Below are 27522 nucleotides of genomic sequence, written 5' to 3' on the forward strand. Positions count from 1 at the left end.
CTATATAAATTAAAACTTAAAACATCTTTTTTTTAAAACCTCAAAATTTCTCTCATTTAGAAAAAATAAATCCTGACATATTATGGATTATCTGTAAAAGAAATTATTGAAATCATGAAAATATCTGCTGTATTAGTTTGGTTGATATCTGACCTCATCTCACTGGTGATATGGTGCCAGATATATACTACAATACTTGATGTTTGGATTTGGTTTTATGATAGTATCTAATCTACATAATTTTTGAGATTTGGTGCCAAACATCAAGTATTGTGTATATAACTTTTGAGACATTTGCTAGGTTTGTGAACTATTATAATTATAATCATAATTTTTAGTAACCAGTAGTGACTTTGCAAGACAAATCCAACCATCTAAACCCCAAACCTTAGGTCATTTTAAATTTGAACTATATTATTTATTAGTAGAATTGCTTTCAGGACTTGATTAAATATGGGTTAGATATGTACTAAATCCAAAAGTTTGATTGAACTTGATTGTACATGGCTTAGAACAAATGGATTCTTTTAGGTTTATTTTCTAGCCATGTATCCATCATGCTCCCAATTGTGCGGGGTTCTCACATAGACAACACAAATCCAGGAAGAAATCATCTTATAGCTTAATTCTTGTTTACATCAGCGACATTAGCTAGCATTCACCTCAGGTTTGAGTCCCTTCCTATTTTTAGACAATCGCTACATATAAGCTCAAATATGAAACTTGGATCAACAATATTCGATCAAACACACGCCATTTATATTCTTTGGTTATCCGGTGTATATATTTTCCTAATGGGTCTTGGGAACAAAGGCCTTCTTTTCTTATTTGAAAATTTTGTGTGAGCTTGCAAAGGCCATTTTCAAATGAGTGGTTGTACTTGGAAGCAATTATAGTTGCTTTTGAGAGAACTCAGGAAGATCATATATTTTTTTTTTCCTTTTACTATTTCTTGAGAAAGTTTGAATTATAAGTGCCTTACTTGATTGGTTGATGTGCCTTGGTGCATTTGATGGAAGGCTAAGAACCTTGTCCTGGTTCTAGATTTGGTTCATATATTTTTCTATTCAAATTTTTTGTTCAGTAACTTCTTTTTCTTTTGCAAGTGATTTTGTTCTTGAGTGGTTTTCAGCCTCTCAACCAACATATTTTTCCTATTGCCCAATGTTCTTCTTTCCTTTATTTATAGGATGTTGATTGTTAGGGAGCCTTTTTTTTAGGCTTTAACATGATTATGATTCTCATACTTCAGACTAGCTGCTATAAGGATTCTTATGCAGACCTAACATAGAGTAGTTACTTTTGTTAAATAACATAGATCCTTTTTATTTATGTTAAAAATGATATATCAAAATTTTTAGTGAATACCAACCATTTTCCACATCTATCTAGCTATATGGGAGGGGGATTGGCTATTAAAAAGAAATGCCCATGCTTGCCGGGAAATAGTTATGAAATTTGTAATGAACACGAATTTGTTTTCAAGCATTTCTATAGATACACAAAATCATCTTAATTGTTGAAACCAATGAAGCAAATTAGTTACTGAAACTGATGAACCTACCTGCTATCAAAGAAGTGCCCAAAACTTGAGCATACGGTTTTCTACAAGGGGACAATTTCTACACTTCACTATATTCTAATGTTTGACCAAACTTCTGGTATGTCCATATTCATGCTCAGGTTCCATTTTTTGGTTTATTTTTTTTATTTCTTTGGATACAAGAATTTTATTAAACAATGAATTTGCATTCTTAAGCTTTTGTTCTGATCAACCATTTCACACCATTCTTGATTCAATGATTCAATGCCGATGATCAGGATTCCCATTTTGATTTGCTTTCTAGCATATTTATTTCTCTTTTCCTATAATCAAATCCCCGATCCATGTTACAAGACCATTCGGCCGGAATATGTGGTAAGCACTTCTATGACATATTTTGTCATGCATGTTGGATTAGGAAGTCCAGACTTCAGAGCATAAATTGCTTATCAGTTTGATTGAGTCTTAGGCCATAGATTCAACGTGCAAACCTTTTCCTTTTCAGTCTCCCATCTAATACGCTCCCCTTTGGCTCATAATCATCTTATTTTTAGTTCATGCTTCACAAGTCTTTATCTATTGAAATTAGTTTGTGGTCCAGATGAACTTGATTGGTTAGTAGTAACTGGTCCCATTTAACTACCAGAAATTATTATGAAGATTTTGGAGAGGCTTGATTTAGTAGGGGAAGTATCTGGTCTAGCTTGTTTGTGGATTATTAAAAGTTGACGGCATTCTAGGCCCACTTCCCCATGTGCATGGCATGTGCCTGCTCTAATCTTCTTTAACTCTAGCCTATATAATTTTTTGTTGACATCTAGGGTGTGTTTTTTTACCTATGATTCAAATGTTAAAAACAAGATATGGTCATTGGAGAGTTACAATTTTATGTCTTTTTAGTTACCATTGATGTAAATAAAATTTAGAGAAAAGTACAAAAAAAAAAATCTTTGTAGTTTTTTATTTTTGCAAAATAAGGAATGAGGAATTTGTTTTTCGATTCTATGATGTGTGGTTCCCCAAATTTACACAAAAGGAAAAAACTGTTATCAAACCATTAACAATATTAACTCACATGGGCAAAATCATCATTTCATTTAAAAATCGACTTAGATGACATATATATATATATATAAAGTTATTTATCTCTTCCAAAATTCAACTAAAAAAATTTCAATTCAAAAAATCAAACAAAATCATGTTGAAAAATCATGTTTTTTATGCCACATAGTGATTTTTTATATTAAGTTAATACCTTTGACTGCTTTTCCTTTTTTCTTTGTAAATTTGGTAAATTACACATCATAGAATCGAAAAAAAATTATTCTTTCTTTTGTAAAACTCATAAACCACATGTTTTGTTTTTGTACTTTTTCCTAAAATTTAAGGCTCGAACTCTTATGCTTTGAGTTTTTTGATTTGCATCTAATAGTAGTACACATGCTTCAAAACAAGTTCTTACATTTTTTTTACTGAATTCTAATTTTCTAAACATGTGGACTTGCTTCCTTAGTTTACTTTTTTTTTTCCTAAACATGACCTATTGGGGCAACTCCAATAGAAGTCACATGTGGGCTTTCTAATCCAATTTGGATTTCTAATGATGGATACTTGTTTGTTTGCAACCTAGCATTTTTTTTCCTTTTAGAAACACATAAGGAATGCAAAAAATAACTGTTAATGCTTTTTATGCATAACTTGGTCAATTTTTATTTCAGTTATGCTATTTTTCTTTAATGGATAAGAGTTGGATGTACAAGCCTAGACAATCTAGGGAATATCAAGAAGGAGTTGATCAATTTCTCAAGTCTGCTTTTAATAATGAGTCTGTTGGTGGGAAGATAATGTGTCCTTGCAAGCGTTGTGTTAACTCATTATGGCAAACAAGGGATGAAGCTAAAGTGCATTTAATATGTGATGGGGTTTTAAGAGGATACACTCAATGGGTTTGTCATGGTTAATTTTCTTCTATTAATGATATTGTATCATCTTCTTCAGCCCATATACCTGAAGAATCACATGTATAAGAGGCTATTCGTGCAAACTTTAGAGGTTTTGATAATATGGAAGCTTTGCTGCATGATACAATAGCTATGATTAATTAATTAGGTGATCAAGAATTAAATTTTCAGATGTTCAGAGACACTTCTGATGCTCAAGATGATGGTGATGATAATTGTCAAAATTCAGATGAAGACACAGAAGAACTAACAGAAGGAATTTATGTAGAACAATTTGAAGATGGATGTGCTAAAAAAAATAGTAGTTTTTTGAAGTTGTTGAGAGATGATGAAGAAGAGTTGTTTCTTGGATGCAAGAAATTTTCAAAGTTGTCATTCATAATACATTTGTATCATATAAAATGCTTAGGTGGATGAACTGAAAAATCATTCGCAAAGCTACTTGAGTTGTTAGGTCGGGTATTTGGTGAACAGTCATCTTGGCCAAAATCTTCTTATGAGGCAAAAAAAAAATATTAAAACCCTAGGTCTTAATTATGAGAAAATTCATGTTTGTAAACAAGATTGCATGTTATATTTGTGGCACTTCTTGTTGGGTGGATAGCACAAAGAAAAGACCCATGAAGGTGTTATGGTATTTTCCCTTGATACCAAGACAACAAAGATTTTTCATTTTGGAGCAAACTGCAAATGATATGAGGTGGCATGACGAAGGTTGCAATAAAGATGGAATTCTACGACATCCTGCAGATAGTGATGGTTTTAATCCTTTTAGGATGATGAGTAGCAACTATAGTGTGTGGCCAGTTGTCCTTGTTCTATATAACTTACCACCACGGATTGGAAATGAAGCAACATTAATTTATTTTATCAATGATAATTCCAGGAGATAAGGGGCCTACAAATGATATTGATGTCTTTCTACAACCTCTAATAGAGGAGCTAAAGAAATTGTGGGAAGGTGTGGAAACCTATGATGCTTCCAAACATCAAAAGTTTCACATTTGGGCTACATTAATCTGGACTATAAATAACTTTCCAGCTTGTGCATATTTATCTAGTTGGAGCACCAAAGGGAAGTTTGCATGTCCATGTTGTGTTGAAAACATTTCTTCTTTGTTGTTATATAAGGGTAAAAAATATTGTTGCATGTGTTCTCGTAGGTGGTTACCGGAAAGTCCCAGTTTCATTATCAAAAACAATTATTTGATGGCACTGATAAAGTAAGGTTACCACCAAAGTGAGCAAGTGGAAGTGATGTGTTAAATCAGCTAGATGGGCTTCAATTCACTTTTGGAAAATTTATGAAGAAAAAGGCAAGAAGGAAAATAGAAAGAAGCGCAAAAGAACAAAACATCCAAGAATAAGTGTGCAAGAATCTAATGAAGAAAGTTCAAGTAGAAATGAAAAGGGCCCTATTGATCATATGAAGTGGTGGAAGAAAAGAAGTATATTTTCTATGTTACCTTATTGGGAACATAACTTATTGCGCCACAATCTTGATTTGATGCACATAGAAAAAAAAAATGTGTGCGATAATTTGATTGGAACTTTTTTGGGACTTGATAAGTCAAAGGACAACCTAAAGGCACACTTTGACTTAGTCGATATTGGAATAAGATCTGAACTTCATCCTCAAATTCTTGAAAATGGGAAGAAAATACTACCTTCGGCTTGTTTTACATTATTTATAGAACAAAAAGAAATTCTTTGTCAAGTTGTTAAAGGCATCAAAGTGCCCGATGGTTATGATGCAAACATTTCAAGACGTGTAAATCTACAAGAGTGCAAGATTGGTGGTCTTAAAAGCCATGATTGTCATGTTTTGGTTGAAGACATCCTTCCATTAGCTTTATGAACTTGTGATACAACCAACGAAGTCATTCATGTTGTGAGTGAATTGGCAATAGTTTTCAAATCACTTTCTTCTAAAGTGGTGGATGTGAATGAGCTTGAAGAACTTCAAAATTAAATTGTTATGACAACTTGTCAAATGGAGAAGATTTTTCTGCCATCATTTTTTACTATTATGGCACATTTAATCATTCATTTGGTGGAAGAAATAAAATTTGGTGGACCGGTTAAATTTAGATGGATGTATCCTTTTGAAAGGTATGTTGATAAAATCTATAAGAAATGAAATCATTTTTAATATTAAATGTATAATGAAGTAATATATTCTAACTTTGTCTTTTTAGGTTCTTCATGCGTTTCAAATCTAATGTTAAAATCGAAACTCATCTGAAGGTTCCGCCATCTGAAGGATATATAGCTAAAGAATGTTTGACATTTTGTTCAGGGGATATCTTAGGGAGTTTGAAACAAGTTCGACCAACCAATGAAAATCCAGCCCACCTACAAATGACCAAGTAAAATACCCTATTCTCTAGTGTTGGTCAACATATAGGGAAGATTGAAGAAAATTTTCAGATGAAATTTCCTTGGTTCAAAGCACATCGTTATGTCCTCGTCATTGTGGATGAAATTGAGAAGTTTTTAGGTAATTGTTTGTGATTTATAGATTTAATGGAAAATATACATGTTTCCTCAAATTACTATGTGATATATTTATGTAGATTCATTGAATTATGGAAAAAGCGGCTTGACATTCTCATCTCTCTAAAGTTGATTTAGAAGTTAGTGAATAGAAAATTTTTCATTTTCGTGGTTTTGAAGGTGATCTTGTTGTATAATATAGTTTACTTCGTCAAATCTAAAATTTTGTTTTTGAGGAATATCTTTTGCTATATGGGTTTTGGGAAAAGATTACTCGGATATTCAGGAGAAAGTTGTGGCTCTTGTGGACCCTAACAAAGTAGTAAAGAGATACTACTGCGTTCAGTTTATTAATGGATTCAGATTTCGCTCAAATCTCAGCGATGAAAATAGAATGACTCAAAGATGCAGTCGTGTGGTTAACACTTCAGATCGTGAGGTGAGTTCACTATGGTAGATTAAGATATATTATTGAAGAGGTAAAGCAAGAATAACAAACTGAACTTATCAATTCAGAGTTGAGGAAATCAAATAGCATTGTATCATGGACCATTTTTTACTGTTTCAAGAGAATAAGGATGTTTATAACAAAACATCAAGGGGATCATTTTCTAAGTTGCATACCATGGCGTGGAAATTGCATTATAGAAAGATATGGATATTGAGAATTTGCAGTGTTTTATCGGAAAAATAGCGAGGAGATAGCATTACCGTAGAGAGAGCTAGCCTCTCCCAGTCGTTAATATTCAACTTCCCATACACTTTGTGTTTTATCTACATACAATTATTGTTTAGTATCATTCTAGTCGCTAACGTGCTTTCATGGAAATCGATGCGGATCTTGCATTCAAAGAGTCCATTATCTTATGAACTAGGAAGTTGAATTATCAACTTTTGCAAAGAAATGAGTAAGCTTTTGAATCTCTAATTTGATGTCATCTACCTGTTTTGTACCATTTTGATATTAATAATTCTAATTTCAGTTATTAATTACGCGCAAACTGTCCATGAATCCTTGGCATCCAGAGACTTAACATCAGCTATTTATTGTTGTCAATTTTGTGCTTTATATCTTTGATGTTTTGAAGAAATAATCTAATATGAAGTCTATACTTATTATGGTACAAATACATATGATGAATCTTTTAAAACTGCTAGTTTATCAGCTTTTGAATCTTGGATAAATTATTGCTTTTGACTACTACATTGTAGAATACAGTCATTTGTTCCCCTGAATATCCATTTGTATAATATAGTCTTTTGTATTTGTAGAATATAGTTCATTCCTAATTCTTATAAAGATTCATGGATTGTGAAAACTCATGGTTAGTACACAGGAGATTGTTATTGCAATCTAATAAATAGAAAATTTATATAGGAAAACTCATGGCGCAAAGGGATCGAAAGCTTGAGATTATACAGGCTACTAGAAGCTCATACTTCTTCACATCATGAATCAAGCCGGGCAAGAAAAATATGCTAGTACACAAAGCAAGTCTCAACATGGGAAAGGCAGCCAATGGCAAATGTCTGGACATCAACGGAAAAATTTATAATTAATGTAGAAAAATATGGAGTCCCATGCACCAAAGATGTTGCCAAGCTAAATTCCTTCCTTGGTGTGCTTGCAAAGAATGGTGCTTATGCTCCTAATGGTTATTTTTTCCAATATTTTTTATGTTGCCTTCTTTTATTTCTTTTCATATATTCATGGTTAATGTTGCTTGTTATTATTAAATTAATGCTTGATGACAGACAAAATTTGATTTTCCTAATACACAAGAGGCAGTTTACATAAGATTTTGCAAAATCTAAACAAGAGATGGAGAGATTGGAAAGATGACTTGAAGGTTGAATTTTATATTTCAAAGAGAAGTGAGTTCTAAGGTGGAGTAACTTCAGTGATCTCTAGAAGGCAATGGCCGTTGTTCACTAGTGGTATAACCAAGAGTGAGATGAATTGGTATAAGTTTTATTTAAGTTATTATTACGTTACTAGCTTATGACTTGTATTTGAGGTATAGTTATCATTTATAATTGGAATATGGTTTTATTGTGTAGGAACTTGCTGAAATAAAGGACAAAAGTGCAGCAATTACAATGCACATACATGTGAGTCGAAAAGTTTACGCTGAATTAGGGAAAGGAAATAGTAAGCCATTTTTCTTTTTATAATTAATCGTTAGAATGAAATGAGTTAAAGTTTGATGATTGTTTAATAGGAAAGATAAAATGGGGAAAGAGCTGGATCGTCTTAAAGATGTAGCAGTGCAACTAATAAAGAAGATAGTAGCTATGTAAATGACAGGAATTTAAAGAAAGAACTTAGTGAGTGGGTGATATATTTATAAGAAGATTGCTTTTCTGTATGTTCCAATATGTTAATACAGCTTGCATGATGTTTTTCTCATTCTTACATAAAAGCAATGGATATTTGTCCATAACATTTTGTTTTCTAAATGTTCTACACAATTGGTCGTACTACCATCTCTATGTTCATAAGATCTTGACTGTGTTGTGTTGGATATATCAATTGATGGCATATTCCTGGACCATCATTGCATGATATATTATACAAATTAAATAAATTGTTAAACTACTGATGTCATATAATCGCTTGTGGAAAGGCGATAACATTTAAAAGTTCTGCAGCTGACGTACGTGTTTCCTCTTTTTCCTATCAAGGTTGACTGTAGCTACTTTGGGGATGGAGGCATGATCCTTAACTTCTAGATGCTAATTAGATTTTCTATATTGTATATTTACAAATGTCGTAATCCATGTTTGACTATCACGGAGACTCCAAATGTAAAATTCTATTTTATTTTCTCAATATTTCAGTTGATGATATTGTATTTTTTATTTTGAATAATATTTAGTTAAATTTACAGGAAGCAGCACATGATCTCCAAGTTAGTTACACAAGCTCAAGTACAAATTTTGAACAAAATGAAATCAATGAAATGGTATTTCAAAAGATTTATGAAGCTGAACTTAACAATAGGGTGCGTGGTTTGGGATTAGTCCCTACTCCAAGTAGGTATTTAGTATCATATGGAAATTCACTAGCACAAGTGCTTCAACTACTGACAACAATCATAAAACGGAGTTGGAGAATGTTAAATTTTAATTGGCTGAGATGAAGGATAAATATGAGAAGCTAAGCTCAGATTTAGCTGATATGAAGGAGTTCTTTGGAGGGTTTATGGCTGAAAGAAGTTTAAATGATAGGATGCCTAAGGTACCGGCCGAGGAAGTAAATTATTGTCTTACTTTTTTTATCACTTTTCATTCTTAAATAATAAAGTAAAACATATTTTTGTAATGATGTCCATAGGTTGAAGATGTTGCATCTGTTGGCTGATATCACTTAACAAAATCTAAACATCATGTGGCTCAAGAGGTTTATTGGGTATTAGCTTCGAAGAAGAGTTTGTTTTTGCTCAAAATTTACAATTTTCATTATTAGTTTTATTTAGAAAAGTAAATCTTTGTCTCTCTATTCTTATTGCACCATGTTTGGTGCTGTAATGTTTCTAATCTAATTTTTTTTCGTCACTCATTAGGTACCTATTTTTCTTGTCAGAATGAACAAAGGATATATAATGTCCATAAGAAGGAGAACCCACATGCACAATGACTACATATAATCTGTAGTTTAGATCTCCCTACAAACAACTAATAATGTTGCATGTTTGAGTGATTTGACTTATATGTCTAAGTATTTAGCAAGTTTGAAAGAGATATATTAATGCACTGCTTCTTCTACTTGATTGTTGACAAATGGAGACATGTTCATGGACAATGAGAAGTCAACTTCTTGAAAGTTTTTCTCAATGATGTTTCCATTAAAGCTGAATCTCTTCAAATGAATAATTATGACTTCTGGAGCCTTGTGAATATCAAAAGATATTCACAGAAACAATTTTTTTCTTGTTTTCTTCTTTGTATATGTATGTTTTGCCTTGTGCATATGCAAATTTTTACATTTCATGTTTGTATGTCCAATTTTGCAATTCTAATCTTTGGCAAATTTATGAACTATGTGTAATTGTTATTAAGACAGAAAAGTTTGCATTCACATTGTTTTGCTTGTAGGTCTAGGTGTCTTTGAGTGACTTGTTATTTAGACATTTTCGGTTATGAATTGCCCAAGTGGATAAATCCTCTCCAGAGCATATCTTCATTGTCCTATTTGTATTATTAGCTTTGGATTTTTATTGCCACTATTAGCTTTGGAATACAAGTCATTTGTAGCAAAGTAAGAGTATGTAGTGACCTTATATGAATCCATATGATAGCTACATGATTAAGCTATAAATCTCATGTAACTATCCTCAAATTGGTGGATAACTATTGTTGAAATCTTGCTTTAAGGCTAGACTAATGGACATCTTTTACTCCTTTGTATCATTGATTGACTTGTTGGAATTTTTTGATAACCTGCTAAAGCATGTTGCGCAAATTGGAAAGTTAGTTGTGACCGTTTTACTAACAAAGAGAAAGTGAGTGCATTAAGGCAATTGAAAAGGGTAAAGAAAGTTCCTAGAATGTTAGTACTGGTTGTAGATTTTAACTTGCAATTGAAACTCCTTATGTTATAGACAAGTATGTTCTTCTTATCAAGGTTTATATTTAAGATCAGTTTTAAATTTGGTCGATTATTTGCGCATTTTCTTTAATGTTAAATTTTCTTTGAGTACCAATTGGTGTTGTTTGGTTTGTTCTTTCGCTCTGATATTATATTTTTGCAATTATTTTATTATATATATATCTATATATGTTTTGTGTGTGTTTCCGTCTTGCTTTCCCATTGTGCTAGGTGGTTATGTGTTAATCATTTTTGTAATTATAAGAAAAAATAGTGACATTTGCCCTTTTTCCGATCTAGGGAAGATAATATTGTTGATTTAATGGACTATATGTAGTGGAAAATGTGTTTGAAGTTTTGTTTATCATGTGGATTTTAATAAATTTTTTGCATGCGCAAATTTTTGGAGTCATAAATGCAAAGCGTTATCTCTGCATGTATATGATCTGATGAATATTTTGGCTGATATGGTTTTATGTTGCATATCTTGCGTGCCATAAGAGATACGATTGCATGCAATTCTTGAAGTGATCATTGGTTTATCATGTTTCTAAAGCCATTAATTTTTCAATATTGTGACTTCTAGCTGACTTCTCTGGTTGAGGTTTTTCTAATTTAAGATTAGTTATTTTTTTAATAGTTTATAATATTTTCAAGGAATATAAAACTAGCTTGTCATTTCAGAAGCTACCAATGGAGGATACTATCTTCTGAATGTGGATGCCATATATTTCAGTCTTTTGATTTGGTTAAATGTTTCAACTTAAATAATTGTTTGTATACACCCTATCAATTATGATACCGCCAAAAAAGGATCATAATAAAAGAGCATATTATTAAATAAATTTCCATATGGTCACATGACTATCTATGATAAATAGAAACATTATATCATTATGCCATCTTTGAATGATTAGGACATATCATGTGGTCAAATGATTTAACACATTCCATTTTGAAATTCTATTTACTTTGTTTAACCTATCAAGTTTTTTTCCTTAGATGTCACTTGATTTCAGATTTCTATAATTCTAATTACCAATCCCGCATTTGACACGTTCCATTATGTTACCTTGTGGTTCTTACTAAAGGTCTCCTAAACAACGTGGCAAATGGAACTAGCATAAATTGTATATTCAAATTTACGTTATTGTCATATTAGTCACCGACAATCTTCACCAAAAGCAAATTCCTTTTAAACATTGAGTTTCACCAAATAGCGTTCTCTGCACATTGAAGAGATTTTTATTGAACATATTTTAATCTCATTCTTTGTGACATCTTCCATCATGATAGGACTCCTACAGTTCATAGCATGCTAGTTAAAATTAATTTCCATTCATTACCACTCATAGTGTTCATTATTACTAGATAGTCTAGGCTTGACTATTAATCTTGAAGATGTGGTATATTCTTGATTCACTATGCACATAAAAATTTGAATTGTCTTCGATGGGCAAACAAGCTACTTGTTTGGTTGGTTGAAAGTTCTTCATATCAATGTTTTGAATCCTAGTTCAACTGAACATTCTGGTTAAACATCATGTAATATGTTTTTTTAATCTTAACCATTTGTGGGTTCAATAGGTGCGTTGATTGACATTATTTGGTTGATCCTGTCAGGGTTGGTAATGCATTTATGTGAACATTAAGCTGACTAATATCTTTCAATGGAAACTATCCAACCTTAGATTTATATGATTGTTATGCCATTTTAAAATGATTAACAATTTTTTGAAAAAAATGGTTTTTAATTTACTAACCAACAATTTTTATCGAGTTTCATCTAATTTGGGTTTCTTAATTATGTAACTCTTTATTATAGTTTCATCTAGTAATATACATGAATGCACCATATTTGGAAACTTAGTGAAAAATACTACTTGAGCATTGCTGTTGAGTGTTGCATAGAATTGGGGATCTTTATTTATTTTTCTTGTGCCACTATGCGCTGTGTTTAGTTGATGACTGCATAAAGGCATCAGGTTCTGAGATTCCATGACTTTGAGTGATTTGTGGTTTCTTCACTGTAGATAAAGACAAATTTAGAAGAATCTTGTTGGTTTTGGTGTTGATACGTTTTATTAGATTTATGTTGCACCGGTCTACTAACATTGTATTAGATTGTTTGTTTCTTTGCTTGCTTGTTTTTACCTTTCTTCCCTTTGAAAATATCAGATTTGCAATTAAGTTATTTTAAAATTAGTGTATTGTGTGTAGGTTTTATATGGTCATTCTAAATACAAGATTGCATTTTGATTGTGAATAAGATTGGATTTTTTTTTTTAATGTTTTTGCAGATTTTGGATAATTCATGGTTAAAGATCAAGAGGGTAGAAGAAGAAGATACACGAAGCTTTTTCATTTGTGTAATTAACTCAAAAAATATTTTGTAATGAAACTCTTACTTTATTTTATTACTCAAAATACATTGTACTTTAACTCATAACATGTCAATAAAAGTCAATGAAATTGAATTTAGGATATATTTGAATGTAATGAAAATTTTATGTTTTTGATTTACAGGTTAAACAAATTTATTTATAATTAATAGGAACAAAATTAAAATTTAATTCAATTCAATTGATGAACAAATTTAGAGGTGGTTCTAACCACCACTAAAAGTATGAACATCCAAGAAATTATTAGCTATAGAAGCGGTTATAACCACCTCTATCACTTATAATTTTTAGAGGTGGTTATAAGCACTTCTAAAACTATTGTGGAGTAATGAAAACTTAGTAGCTATAGGGGCGGTTATAACCACCTCTACCACTTATAATTTTTAGAGGTGGTTATAACTAATTCTAAAACTATTGAGTAGTAATGAAATCTTAGTAGCTATAGAGGCGGTTATAACTGTCTCTACCACTTATAATTTTTAGAGATGGTTAAAACCACCTCTAAAACTAATGAGGAGTAATGAAAATTTAGTAGCTATAGAGGCCACCTCTACCACTTATAATTTTTAGAGGTGGTTATAACCACCTCTAAAACTATTGAGGAATAATAAAAAATTAGTAGTTATAAAGGCGGTTATAACCACCTCTAAAACTATTGAGGGGTAATGAAAACTTAGTAGCTATAGAGCCAGTTGTAACTGCCTCTACTCTTATTATTAAAAACCGCTTTTGTAGATAAAACTTACCCCAACGGTTGGTATAAAACTTCTTTAAAGTGTAGAACTGGCTTGATAAGAGATCGTTTAGAGGCGGGAAAAAAACCAACGCTATACCTATAGAGGCGGTTATAACCGCCTCTATAGGCCTTGGAAACCACCTCAAAAACACTTTTTTTTTGTGTAGTGAGACTTTTGTCTCCCAACATACTCCTGCGGGGATGCTTAGTATTGATGGGTGTCTAAGGAGGAAGAGAATCGGATCACATGGTATTGATGTCCGCGATTTACATTGTAGTCAGTGCTATCTGTCTTGACGTAATTGTCGATCATGTAATGAAGTCATAGCGGACTGGGCAAGCTATGCATAATGCAAGTGGGTTTTATTTCTATTTTTTTTCTTACAATGAATATGTTTTGTTGTTGTTGTTGTTGTCGTGTATTACCAACATTTCATGTTCATTATATATGTTTCCTGTGTAATATCTATGTTTCATGTGTATTATCTACATTTCATGTATATTATGCATGTTTCATGTGTAGTATCTATATTGCATATGTATTACCTATGTTTTATGTGTATTATTTATGTTTCATGTGTATTATGCACGTTTTTGGTGCATTATTTTACTTTTGTTGTTTAGAGATTCATGTTAGTGTGCATTATATGACTTTCTTATGTAACATTCGGATTCGTATACAAATGTTGTCATTTATAAACAGAAAACAATAAAAGTATTTATACTATTGTTTATGACCATACATTAGGTATCCGACGTAGGTGCGGTGTTTAAGTCAACCATTTTGTTATCTGTCATAAACCCCGTCTCAGCAACTATGTTATCTTCCTTTGGAGCATTGGTTTACTAACCGTCAGCATTCTCTTACCCAGCAGAGCCCTCTTAATAGGCAGCCATCTGTATGTGTGCTGTGGCCTCCTTCACTGTAGCATTCTTATCCACAGCAATGCCATTCTCATCTTCAATAGGAATAATTTTTCTCCGCATACCGACATTGAGTATCCATGCGACGTTAGGGAGCCGTAGGAATAGGATGCCCGATTGAGGGTCCAATGTTTCCCCTTTCAAAAGTTACCCTATATAGCACACGCAAAATATCAGATGATTAACGCTTCCGGAATCTTGTTGGGGACAGTTCCGTATATGACATCCTCTATCATGTATAATGACTGCTCCACAATGAATTGTAACTTTTGCATAGTAAGTGCCAGGACTGTGTGACAACAACACTTTCTTAAAAGCCACTAGATTTATCAAAAACAATTTCTTCATCACTAGTTGGCACAAGTTCAAAGAACTACAAAGCAAACACACAACAAATACAATGTCATCAGTGTATCATACACAGGTAATCTATAATATACACATAAAAATGAAACACTACACAATAATTATGTTTTATACACAGGATGGTAGAAATATACACAGGAAGTAAGGATTCTACATAGGAAGCTAGGATTTTACACAGTAAGCAAGGATTCTACACATGAAGCTTATATATTACACAAATATTGGGTATTATACATATAAAACTATTTCGCATGAAATAACTCATCGCACAAAATTAGCAAACATTTCACACGAGAAAGATGACACACTTACATGTTTTCCTTTGAGTGATTTCAATAGCTGGAATATAGACGCGATGTTTATGAAACTGGTCTCCTCGTAACACATTATATGAGGTGACTGTCCCAATAAAGATTTTTCACACTGACCATCATCTCATAGAACCATATGATCACGAAAATGGCACACCCTTTCATCTAGCATGTTGTGCTATACTTTCCTTTACACCGAAGTTGACCACGGGTGGCCATCATATACCCGTACTCATCACTACAAATGATTGAACTATATGAAATCATTACACATGAGTCAATAAAAATACACATAAAACACATATTCTACACAAGAAAACAATGTTATACACATGAAAGTTATTTGTTACACAGGAAACGTTAAATATACACATGAAACCTATTGTTTAAATAGGAAACATTAAATATACACATGAAAACCTAATGTTTAAATACGAAATGTTAAACCTACATATGAAAGGATAATAATATATAGATGTTTCATAAACTCTGATTAATAAAAAAAAATCCATACCATACAGAGAGAAAAATTACCTGTCAACACAGGTGTTTAGATAGATCAAGATGGTTGCTTGTTCGATTTGGTTAAGCCTACCAAAACCTGCATAGTTCTTCTTCTTTGGGAGGAAACCTACAAATAATTTCAAAATATTAAAGGGAAATAAGAGAAATAACAATTCATTCAATAACTAAAAAAAACTTTTATTTGAGTTTTCTAACTTGAGAGGTATAACTCAAGTTAGAAAAATAAGTGACGATTAAAGTGATATAAAGGAAATTTTATTCTTAAATAAGTGTCAATTAAAACAGTAATAAGATTTTAATTTTTATTTCAAACTCTAACATGATTTTAATTAAAAAATTATAATTCATAGCTGATTTCATCATTTTTCAATGTGCGAAAAGGTTGTTGTAGGGAAGAGAATGAATAAAGTAATAATTAAGGGTGTTTTTTTTTATAAAAAGATGTCTTATTGTTTAGAGATCAAAAATGTCATTTCATGCACTTGGGTTTGTGTTTCTCCACTCAGGAGTAATCAAGTAATTTCCAAAACCATTAAATACCATGTTTAACACCGTTTGAGGAATATGGATTTAAAAGGAACATCCCAATAAAGGAGGAACCTTGAAGGAAAGTGCAAACTTGGAGGGATTTATTGTGAAAGTGCAAATTTTACAAGAATTTTTGAGTACTTTCCTGTTATTATTATTATTATTATTGTTGTTGTTGTTGTTGTTGTTGTTGTTGTTGTTGTTGTTAGTGTTTCTATTTATTATTATTATTATTGTTGTTGTTGTTGTTGTTGTTGTTATATTGTTTAGGGTTTATGGTTTATATTGTTTATATTGTTATTGTCGTTCTAATTATTATTATTATTATTATTATTATTATTATTATTATTATTATTATTATTATCTACTACTACTACTACTACTATTACTACTATTACTACTATTGTTAGTTGTCAATTGTTTTTCGTTTTCATTTTTAATTATTGTTATTGTTTATATTGTTATTATTGGTATTTTTATATTGTTATTAATTGTTAATTGTTAATTGTTTTTTTTGTTGCACCTAATCTTTCGGAAAGGTTATATTTTTATTGGTGTTTTTTCTCTTGCCCTTATTTCTTAATTTTTTTTGTACTCAACTTGATCATTTTAGTGGTGTTCCATGGTAGAACAATTTTACTTATATGGGCTAATATATATCCATATGAAGAGGTTGTGATGATATAACCCTAGTGTATAAACCATATCCTTTAGGTGGGTGGCGCTTGTTGGTAGTCTATCAAGGAAAATAAATAAATAAATAAATAAAGCACCATATGCACTGTGATCTCCAAAGATGGCGAGGCAAGCATTTGCAGGCATTAAAGCATGTTTAGCTCACAAGTATGGTGAGTGGGTTATTCTGAGCCTCATTTATATCAAATGTTTTGTTAGTATTGATTTTTTTATATAGTAATTTTTTTAATCAATAGTCCCTTCATTATGTATCTAATATGCTCTTCATCTTCTCTTTGACGAGATGTGCTATTTTTCACTATTACTTTTAATGACCATTCGGTTGTTGTTGTTGTTGTATTTATTACTATTAACATATAAACAAATTAAGAAATTACTATGAGAGAAAAAGCCGTAGGCTTTAATAGGTGTATAGCATCAGGCAAATCATTGATCTTTGATAGATGCTTAGATAACCAATCAAATAGATCTTTACAACCCTCTACCAAAATCTTAGGCTCAGCTAAAGTGACTGTAACGTATGGAACCTGTAAACCAACAAAAAAACCCACAAAATTACGACAAGACCTGACAGTAAAAAACTAAGAGCATTCATTCAAAGTTAAAAATGGGCATTCTGTCATGTACTTTCTCAAGCCAAGAAGTACCATTTTATTCAAAGTGCACTGTCTCATGTTCTTCTTATTGTCTCCAAATTATTCCAGTTTTATGGTCCAATTTAGACACTAGGCAAGTAAAAAGTACCTATCTTAGCTACCTACCTATGCCTGAAGGTTGGATGCGCTTATGAGCTTCTTCCATAATTTTGTTAACCATATCAATGGACTCTAACCATACCTGCATTGTATTAAAAGCAGTATATGCATATGCTATGATCTATGAATCTCAAACTTGTTAACTAGAACATGAGGCGCAATGAACAATAGAGATTATCTTTGGCAATTATACTTTCCACTCAGGGCTTTCCAGATTTTTAAATAGATTAGGTGTGATCTTGGCACTAATATCTTCCCCAAGCAGGCCATCAGCAACACCAACACCTATAGAGGATGTAGAATCTGAAGCTCTTACAGTTTTCTTTGGAGCTACAGCAGCACCCTATCCAAATAAAAATAAATAATAAGTTCAATCAATTTAAGGTCTCCCAAGATCTGCTTAAATACTAAATTACATACCTCGAATGGGTTCTTTTCATATTCTGCATCAGGTGCATTGTTGGAAATTGTAGTGGATGAAGCAAAGAAACAGGATTACTAAGGTGTGCAGATGTATTGACCTTAAGAACAAATCTGCCTCCTTTTTTTAGTGAAGCAGGAACAGACAATGGCGATGTTCTCCCATAACACAACAGTCGTCTTCTTCAGTTTGTGCACCAAAACAGAGAAGAATAATTGGTGCATTCGTGTCCGCATCATGAGCCCACATGAGTTCAGAATTTTCAAGCCAAATTCTTAATCCAACCTTGAGATTTGCACCACCCCTGCACCTGTACATAAGAGAGCATAAACACGAAACCAAAGTTAAAGGCTACTGAATAGTGGCATATATAAGGTTGGTGAAGTTCTTGCAAATAGGCAATGTGGTACTAAATTAAATAGGAATGTTTTGAAAACCTAAGATAGGCCCAATATACATGGCCCTCTAACAATCCCCCTCCCCCCTGCCCCTAATTTCAAAATATTCAGATTGTAGAAAAGAAAATGAAGCATATGAAGGTAATGCATCATAACTAGTGCCTTGTGGGCTATGAACCAATTCCTAGAATATATGAGAAGTGACTTACAGGAACTTGGTGAAATAAAATTTCTATGAACCAGCATTCCTTATTGTAAATCAATCGTCTCATAAATCACATTAACTTCTTCAGAACTGAGCAACTCTAATCAGGTTGGCACCTCTCGATCATGTGCCAAATGCCTGGAATTCATAAGTGCTCTAGAAAAATTTGCTTGAGTTTTTCATAGAAAGTAGCTCCACTTTCACACTTATATAGGTGAATCCATCAGGTGTAAAATTGTAATTATAAACACTATTTAAAATTAAAATATGGAATTCATTAAGAATCAAATTCATCCTTTGTACATTGCAGTTACACTATACACCATAGGAATGGATAAGAAATAAATAGTGTATATCCAATCAACCAATGACTTGTTTTTACCCATATGAAACCTATTTCTTGGGTTCACCAATTACATAGGTTGGGTTAGTTGAATTTTGTTATAGGAAACAATCCCATTCCCCTCTATGTCTCACACACTAGTCTTCTACCTAGTGCTTTAGTTAAAGGATAGCTAAATTTATCTCTGATCTTACAAAGTTTAGTGATATTACTCCATCTTCAAGCAATTGCCTCACAATATTATGTCTTACGCGTATATGCTTACTCTTGACATTATATGCTTTATTCATAGCTCTGTATATTGGAACCATGCTATCACAATGTATTGAAACCAAAGGAGTTGGTTCCATCCAAAGAGGAACATCAGCGAGAAAGTTACTGATCCATTCTACTTCTGTACATGTTTTCTCAAGTGCAACAAATTTAGACTCCATTTTTGATTTTGCTTTGCAAGTTTGTTTTGAAGAATTCCAAGACATTGTAGCCCCTCCTAAACTGAAAATGAATCCACTTGTTGACTTTGTTTCATCTGAATTTGAAATCAAGTTAGCTTCACAATACCCTTCAAATACTGTAGGAAAGCTAGAAAACTTTAGTGCAAAATTAATAGTTCCTTTCAAATATTTTAATATCCTAATCAAGGCAATTCAATGATCCTTATTTGGACTATGTGTATATCTGCTCAATCTACTAACTGCATAAGCAATGTCAGGACGAGTACAGTTCATCAAATGCATTAAACTACCAACACTTGTGCATATTCATTTTGAGAAATACTATTTCATTTATTCTTTCTTAAATGAAAAGCACTGTCATATGGGGTTGAGACATGTTTGCAATTAAATTGATTAAATTTCTTTAGTACTTTTTCCACATAATTTTCTTGTGAAAGCACTATTCCATCATCTAATTTAGAAATTTTAATTGCAAGAATAAAATGTGCTTCACCCATGTCTTTCAATGCAAATTTAGATGAAAGAAAATTCTTTGTCTCAATTACTATTTCTAAAGAAGTACCAAAAATAGGCATGTCATCTACATATAAACAAATTATAACACCCATATTGTTAGAAAATTTACTGTAGATACATTTATTAGCTCCATTTGTAAAGTAACTATTAGAAACTAAAACGTGATTAAATTTTTCATGCCATTATTTCTGGAGCTTGTTTAAGCCCATATAACAATTTCATAAGTTTACATACCTTATGCTTGTTGCTAGGAATCACATATTGATAGGCTCCAACTTGGTGAAGAAGAAGGAGGTCTAGATGATGGCCCGATCTTCACAGTGTAGTATCTAGGTTGAGGGATAACTAGTTGCGAACAGTGAGGATGGATGCGACTCGTACATTCGGGAGAGATGATCCGAAGCTTTAGGAACGCTGACCCGCTATCTGAACAATTGTAGAACCACAAACCAGAAACTAATCCACACAAAACTCTCAGAAGCGTAGAGCACAAATTAGGAGAAAGCTGAAACTTTCCTCTCACGAATCCGGGATAACTCACAAGAACAATGGTAGTAAGACAACTTTTATTTCTTGAATAATAATCAAAGTTTTGTCCTTCAAAAGAGGAGGTAAAAGGCTATTTATAGCAGATATAAACTTGGGATACAAAAAACTATCTTATTAAAATTGGCTAGGGAATCAATCTAAAAATAAAAAATAAAAAATTGCTAGAAAAATAATCTAAAAATTGGAAAATAAAATTGGCTAGAAAATCAATTTGAATATGAGAACGTGAAGGTGGCAGGTGATTCTCTCCGCTCCTAATCTTGGAATATTTGATTTCCTGATTGATTGGGATTTGATTTTGTTTCTTTGCAGAAATTAGGTTGGTTTAGGAAAGAGATAATTTGGGCTGATTTGTCATAAAAAAACATCTCCCTTTGTTTGCATGAGGCCAGCAAAGATAGGCATAGTTTTCTTCTTGGACGCACATATGAGTGTGAGGCCCACATGTGACATAGCTCCAAATTCTTCTCTCTTGCTATCCTCTTGTTTGACTAAGTCTGAAATTATGTCCTCACTTTCGGTACACCTAAGTACAATTATGGAAGAAGAAATTGGAAACACCACCATATTAATATAATTTAAAAATAAGCTTAAGTTAGCGTTCACTTGGTTTTGTATTTGTTTAGCACGGGTTCGTGTAATTGGTCCTTGATATGCTTTCTCTTCTATACTAGCTGAAGTATTACTATTCATAGATGGTGCAGTTGGTATAGGTGTGATGACCACATCATCCTCCTCCTCTTGAAAAGGAGTCATCCTCTACTCGATTGAATCGAAGAAAAGTGAAAGGTCTGCAATGTTGAAAGTATCATTAACACCATACTCGCCTGGATGCTCGATCTTGTACGCATTGTCATTTATCTTCTCAAGTACCCGGAATTGGCCATCACCTCGTGGTTACAACTTGCACTCTCGCTGCGCCAGAAAATGCTCTTTTCATAAATGTATCCACACTAGGTCGCCTCACTGAAGCAACATCTTCTTTCTTCCTTTGTTCGCTCGCTTCTCATACTGCCGAGTAATCTTCTCGATGTTATCCTTTGTCTTTTCATGTATTTTCATAACAAATTTAGCATGCTTGCTTGCATCCATATTAGCTTGTTCTTGCAAGGGCAATGGTAAAAGATCTATAGGGGCAGTAGGTTTAAAACCATATACAATTTTGAATAGACAAATTTTAGTGGTGGAATGTATTGCCCTGTTATATGCGATTTCGACATCTGGTAGACACTCCTCCCACATATTTAAATTCTTCCTTAAAATTATTTTTAATATCATGGATAGTGTGCGGTTCACAACTTCTATTTGCCCATCTGTTTTTAATAACATGTGGTGGAGAATAATAACTTGGTTCCTAGCTTCCCCCACAATGTTTTCCACAAATAGCTCAAGAACTTGGTATCATGATCTGAGCCAATGGTTTGTGGCACACCATGTAGTTGCACCACTTCCCTGAAAAAATAGATCAGCAACATGTGAAGCATCATCGCTCTTATGACAGGGAATAAAATGAGCCATCTTACTAAACCTGTCAACAACCACAAATATAGAATCCTTTCCCCTCTTAGTCCGCGGTAATCCAAAAACAAAATCCATAGAAATATCTTCCCATGGCACACTAGGAATAGGTAAGGGAGTATACAATCCATGAGGGTTTAAACAAGACTTAGCTTTGTGGCACGTCTCGTATCACTGCATGTAGAGCTCAACATCACGCCTTATTTTTAGCCTAAAGAAGTGGTCGGTCAACACATTTTCTGTCTTCTTGGCACCAAAGTGGCCCATCAAACCACCTCAATGAGCTTCCTACAATAGTAATAAGAAAACATAGCAATCTGATATACACAATTTGTTAGCTCGAAACAAGAACGATCAGACAAATAAAACTTTTACCAACCTTTTCCTATACTACATTTAGAGTAGGGTTCCACAAAGTATGAATCTTTAGTATATAACTCTTTAATTCTCTCTAAACAAAGAATTTTAGAATCTAGTTGGGACATCAAAGCATGGCGCCTAGATAATGCATCAGCTACAAGGTTATCTTCCCTTTCTTATACTTCATAATGTAAGGAAAAGACTCGATGAACTCACTCCATTTTGCATGTCTATGGTTTAGTTTTAATTGACCCTTAAGATGCTTCAATGATTCATGGCCAGAATGTATCACAAATTCTTTACACCATAAGTAATGTTGCTAAGTTTCTAAAGCCCTCACAAGCGCGTACAACTCTTTATGATAAACAGAATAATTGAGAGCTGGACCACTTAACTTCTCAATAAAATAAGCAATGGGACTACCTTTTCGCATAAGCACCCCACCAATACCTACACTACTTGCATCACATTCTATTTCAAAAGTCTTACCAAAGTTTGGAAGTGCTAGTAGTGGTGCGGATGACAATTTGTCCTTTAATTTTTGAAATGTCGTTTCTTGTGCTGCTCCCCATTTGAATGGAACTTCTTTCTTTTTCAATTCATTGGTTGGGCAGGCAATGGTGTTGAAATCCTTCATGAACTGACAGTAAAAGCCTCCAAGTTCTATAAAACTTCTCACTTAGCTCACATTTTGGGGTGTTGCCCATTCACATACCACTTTGATCTTGTCTTCATCTATCTCAACACCCTGAGATGAAACCATAAAGCTAAGAAACATAACTTTGTTAGTGCAAAAGGCACACTATGCAAGGTTAGCATATAATTGTTCTTTTTTCAAAATAGCAAGTACATCACGTAAATGTTCAATATGATCATCTAAAAACTTGCTGAAAATTAAGATATCATCAAAGTAAACTACCCCAAATTTTCCAATGAAGGCTCTAAGTACATGGTTCATCAATCTCATGAAAGTACTAGGTGCATTTGTTAAACCAAAAGGCATGACTAACCATTCATACAATACAAATTTTATTTTAAATGTTGTTTTCCACTCATCACCCTTTTTCATTCTAATTTGGTCATTGCCACTACCCAAGTCTATCTTCGAGAAGATAACAGATCCACTAAGTTCATCAAGTATATCATCAAGTCTAGGTATGAGATGTCTATACCTCACAGTTATGTTGTTAATGGCTCTATAATTGATAAGTGCTTGTGTGTTAAGAATGCGAAGTATTCTTTCCTTACGATGAGCATGACTTTTATCAGGTTTAAGCGCTAATACATGTGTATTTGTGTTCTTTTGCGCATGTCGAGTTGTGAAGCTAAGTATTAAGAAAAGAAGCTAAAATTAGATCGTAAACACACTATTTGGTGGAATTTTGGAAGAAACAAATGGGAAGAAATAAGTGGGTCTCTAAGATACGTGAATGTGTGTCAACCTCCATGTATTCGAGACATTACAATGAGTTGGAGGGGCACAAAGGTAGTCACATTTGTGTATCCCAACCTGTGCAATGATAGCAAGATCTTCACCACGACGTATTGTAGATGGTTACTGTAGAAAAACAATATAATAATCTACACGGGTATGTGGAAATTCCCCACGCCCGTGTGGATGCTCGATTCCAGCCCTTTTAAAGCCATGATTTAGCCCAATTTTAGGATATTCTTTTCCATCTTTTCTCCAACTTTTGAGAGGCTTGTGGCTAGGGTTTAGAGAGGTATTAGCAAGGCTTTTGGGGAGGTTCTACAGCTTCAACACCGCGCTCTGCTTGGAAGAAAGTTATTGGTGTAGCTTTCGTCAGCATCGATCTGGCAAGGTGTGCCCTAGGCTGGACAAAGGGACCTTTTGAGAAGACGAGGCTACTCCAGAAGACCATTGACACAAATACCGAGGGGGTTTCTCTATGGATTACTTGTTTTTACATTCGATTTCATTATTGATTGTAACTAGCTCCATGGAGAGCTAAACCCCTAGTGGGTACTTGGATTTGTGAACCCTAAGATGTATTTGTTTCATTAATCTTCTGTTATATTTTTCTTAATTGATGTCTTTAATTGAGTTTCAATCTTGAATGCTTGTTGCATGATTTCTCCCTTAGAGTGACACTAGGATTGAGAGTCTACATTGGTAACCTTTGTGAGTGAGTGACACACCATGAGGGTTAGACATTGCAAGATTGGAGAGGATCGAGAGGGTCAGTCGAGAGGTAGCGGAGCGTCCCTTTTCCCGTCCGATGTGATTTACCCTACCTCCACGTTCCAGGTGTTCTTTGCAGTCATAGTAGAGTGAATGGGCTAAGGGATGACCTCTGCTGGGGCTTAGTTGCATAGGTAATAGAGTGAAGCATTGAAGTAACTTTAACACCTAGGGCTTAATTGCGACTAGGGGTCTTTCGCCTGGACCAAAGGGTTAGATCTATACATTGGAATGTGATTTATCACTTGGAATTCCTAGAGTGTCTTGCAACTCTACACAGTGTGAGGTGTTGAGGTTGATTGATTTCTCCTCTGAGACATAGTGTAGAGTTAGTCACGGTTGACCTTAAGATTGGGACTGTGTGTTTAAGGATTTCCACGACTGATTAAGCATCAATTCAGAGATATATTAGTTGATTTTGCACTTGAAGCAATTGTCCTAGGTGGAGCAATATCCGAGTACCCCACTTCTATCGATTGCCTTACCTCTCATCTATTTGTGCTCCTCTCTTTCTTGTTTATTTTATTCTTATTTTAATTACATTTTTATCAACAAAATCATTATTCCGTCTTCGCTTGGTTAAGTAGCAACTTAAGTATTTTTATTCCCTACTCCCTGTGGATACGATACCCCACTCACCTAGGAATTTATTACTTCGACAAAGCCATGCACTTGCGAGTTACACGCAAGGGGCGTTGTCAATAATCTACACACATTCTCCGAGAACCATCTTTCTTAGGAACTTAAATAACTGGGACTACACAAGGAAAGAGACTTTCCCTTATGTAACCTTTGTCGAGTAGTTCTTAAACTTCACTCTGGATATCTTTTGTCTCCTCCAAATTGGTGGGCGATTAGGCAATGGTGCTCCTTGTAACAAATCAACTTGATGCTTAATTGCTCTCTTTAGTGGTAGCCTGGGTGGGACCTCATCAGGGAACACGTCCTCATATGCCTACAAAAGATCCAAAATAGATCTAGGTAAATTAGAAGGTAAATCATTAGTAGTTAGCAAATTTTCTTTGTATAGGAAAACAAAGAATATATAATTGGGTTCTCTCAAAGCCCTCATGTCCCCCTTCCTAGCCATCATCACTAAACCCTCCTTTTCACGAAGCTTGGTTAATTTAAGTTGTCTGGTTTTGTTCGGCTTTGGATTCACTTGCTCACTATGATGGTCGCTCTCACTCAAGTGTTTTGCGCGCACACACACACACACACACACACACTCTCTCTCTCTCTCTCTCTCTCTCTCTTAGATCATCCATCAATATTTCCTCTGGAGTCATGAGAAGCAAGGAAATATACTCCCCTTTGTACATAAAAGTGAGTCAGTTAGCATGGCTGCTAATATGGACATCATGATCAAACAACCAAGGGCGTCCCAACAGTAATTGTCATGCTTGCATCGCGACAACATCACACTTTACCTGATCATGATACTTCCTAAAGGAGAACTGAACTGTTATAATATTTCTAACACGCAATGATCCACAATCATTGAGCCACTACATCTTATATGGACTAGGTTAACTCCGCTGCTAGCAATGTTATTACAGCCGCCATTATCAAAAATAATCCTGTATACCTTGTTCTTAATGGTGCGACGAGTGTGGAAGATGTTATGCCGTTGTCCCTTCTCCTCTTCGACAACATTGATGCTAAGCACACGGTGGGAAATAAAGCAATCTCCAACAACATCTTGAATGCTACAATCATCTTTATCTGCTGGCTCATCATTTGCATCACCATCATCTTCAGGGTCACTCTCGGACTCCAATTCACCCTGTTCATTAATGAGCAAGGTCCTCCCACTGGGGCACTCGGAAGCAATGTGCCTTCTCCTTTTGCACTTGAAGCACTCAATGTCGTGATTGCGAGAAGATGCCACGGTGGATGTAGAATAAGATGTAGTTGTTGAAGAAGTGGGTCATCGATTACTGTGGCGAGTGCCCAGCGAATGTGGTCGACGTGCGGCCAAAGGGTGCGGCAAAGGTGGCTATTGTCGGCCTAAGAATAGCGCTACTTCCTATGGTGCCCTAAGGGCGGCGCCAAGTGGGGACAGCTGGATGATTTGGAAAGGTGCGACTGTGACCACCACACTGTTGCTGTTGCTTATGTAGAGTGTTATAGGGGAACATCTCCACTTGATTAGCAATCTCATGGTTCAGAAGGCTCAAGAAACTCAACATGTTTGCCTCAGCACTTTCTCGCATGTTGGTATAGATCATCAGGACCTCCATCTCCTTATAATATTCATCAACGGTTCTTATACCTAGAACAAGCCGTTGTAGCCTGCTATATAGATCTCTCTAGAAGTGAGGTGGTATAAAGCCATGTTGCATAGGCCTCTTCATAGCATTTCATGAGTGAATATAGCCATTACCCGCAAATAACTTGTCTTCCTGTAACTAGTCCCACCATGTTAGTGCATAATCGCTAAATTCAAGAGATGCTAGGTTTATCCTTTTTTCATTGGAAAACTCATGGATCCTAAAAATTTGATCAAACCTCGCCTCCCACTCCAAGTAAACTTCAGGATCTGCTTTGTCGCTGAATGCTGGTATGCTCATCTTGATCTTCGCCATACTATCAGGATCTTCTCTATCTCGACGACCATGGGGAAAGCCTTCATCATTGTCATGGGGTGGCAATTACCGATGTCCATAACCAACATGACCGGGGTCACGATGGTCATGACGGTCGTCAAGCCCACCTTG

The 27522-nt window shown here is 34.0% G+C and overlaps 1 pseudogene; it reads right to left on the reverse strand.

Moving 5' to 3' along the window:
* Positions 1–22410: 22410 nt before the first annotated feature.
* Positions 22411–27390, reverse strand: LOC120268439 (annotated as a pseudogene).
* Between the last annotated feature and the right edge of the window lie 132 nt (positions 27391–27522).

This window comes from Dioscorea cayenensis, chromosome 9 (assembly GCF_009730915.1).
Source record: "Dioscorea cayenensis subsp. rotundata cultivar TDr96_F1 chromosome 9, TDr96_F1_v2_PseudoChromosome.rev07_lg8_w22 25.fasta, whole genome shotgun sequence".
NCBI lineage: Eukaryota > Viridiplantae > Streptophyta > Magnoliopsida > Dioscoreales > Dioscoreaceae > Dioscorea > Dioscorea cayenensis.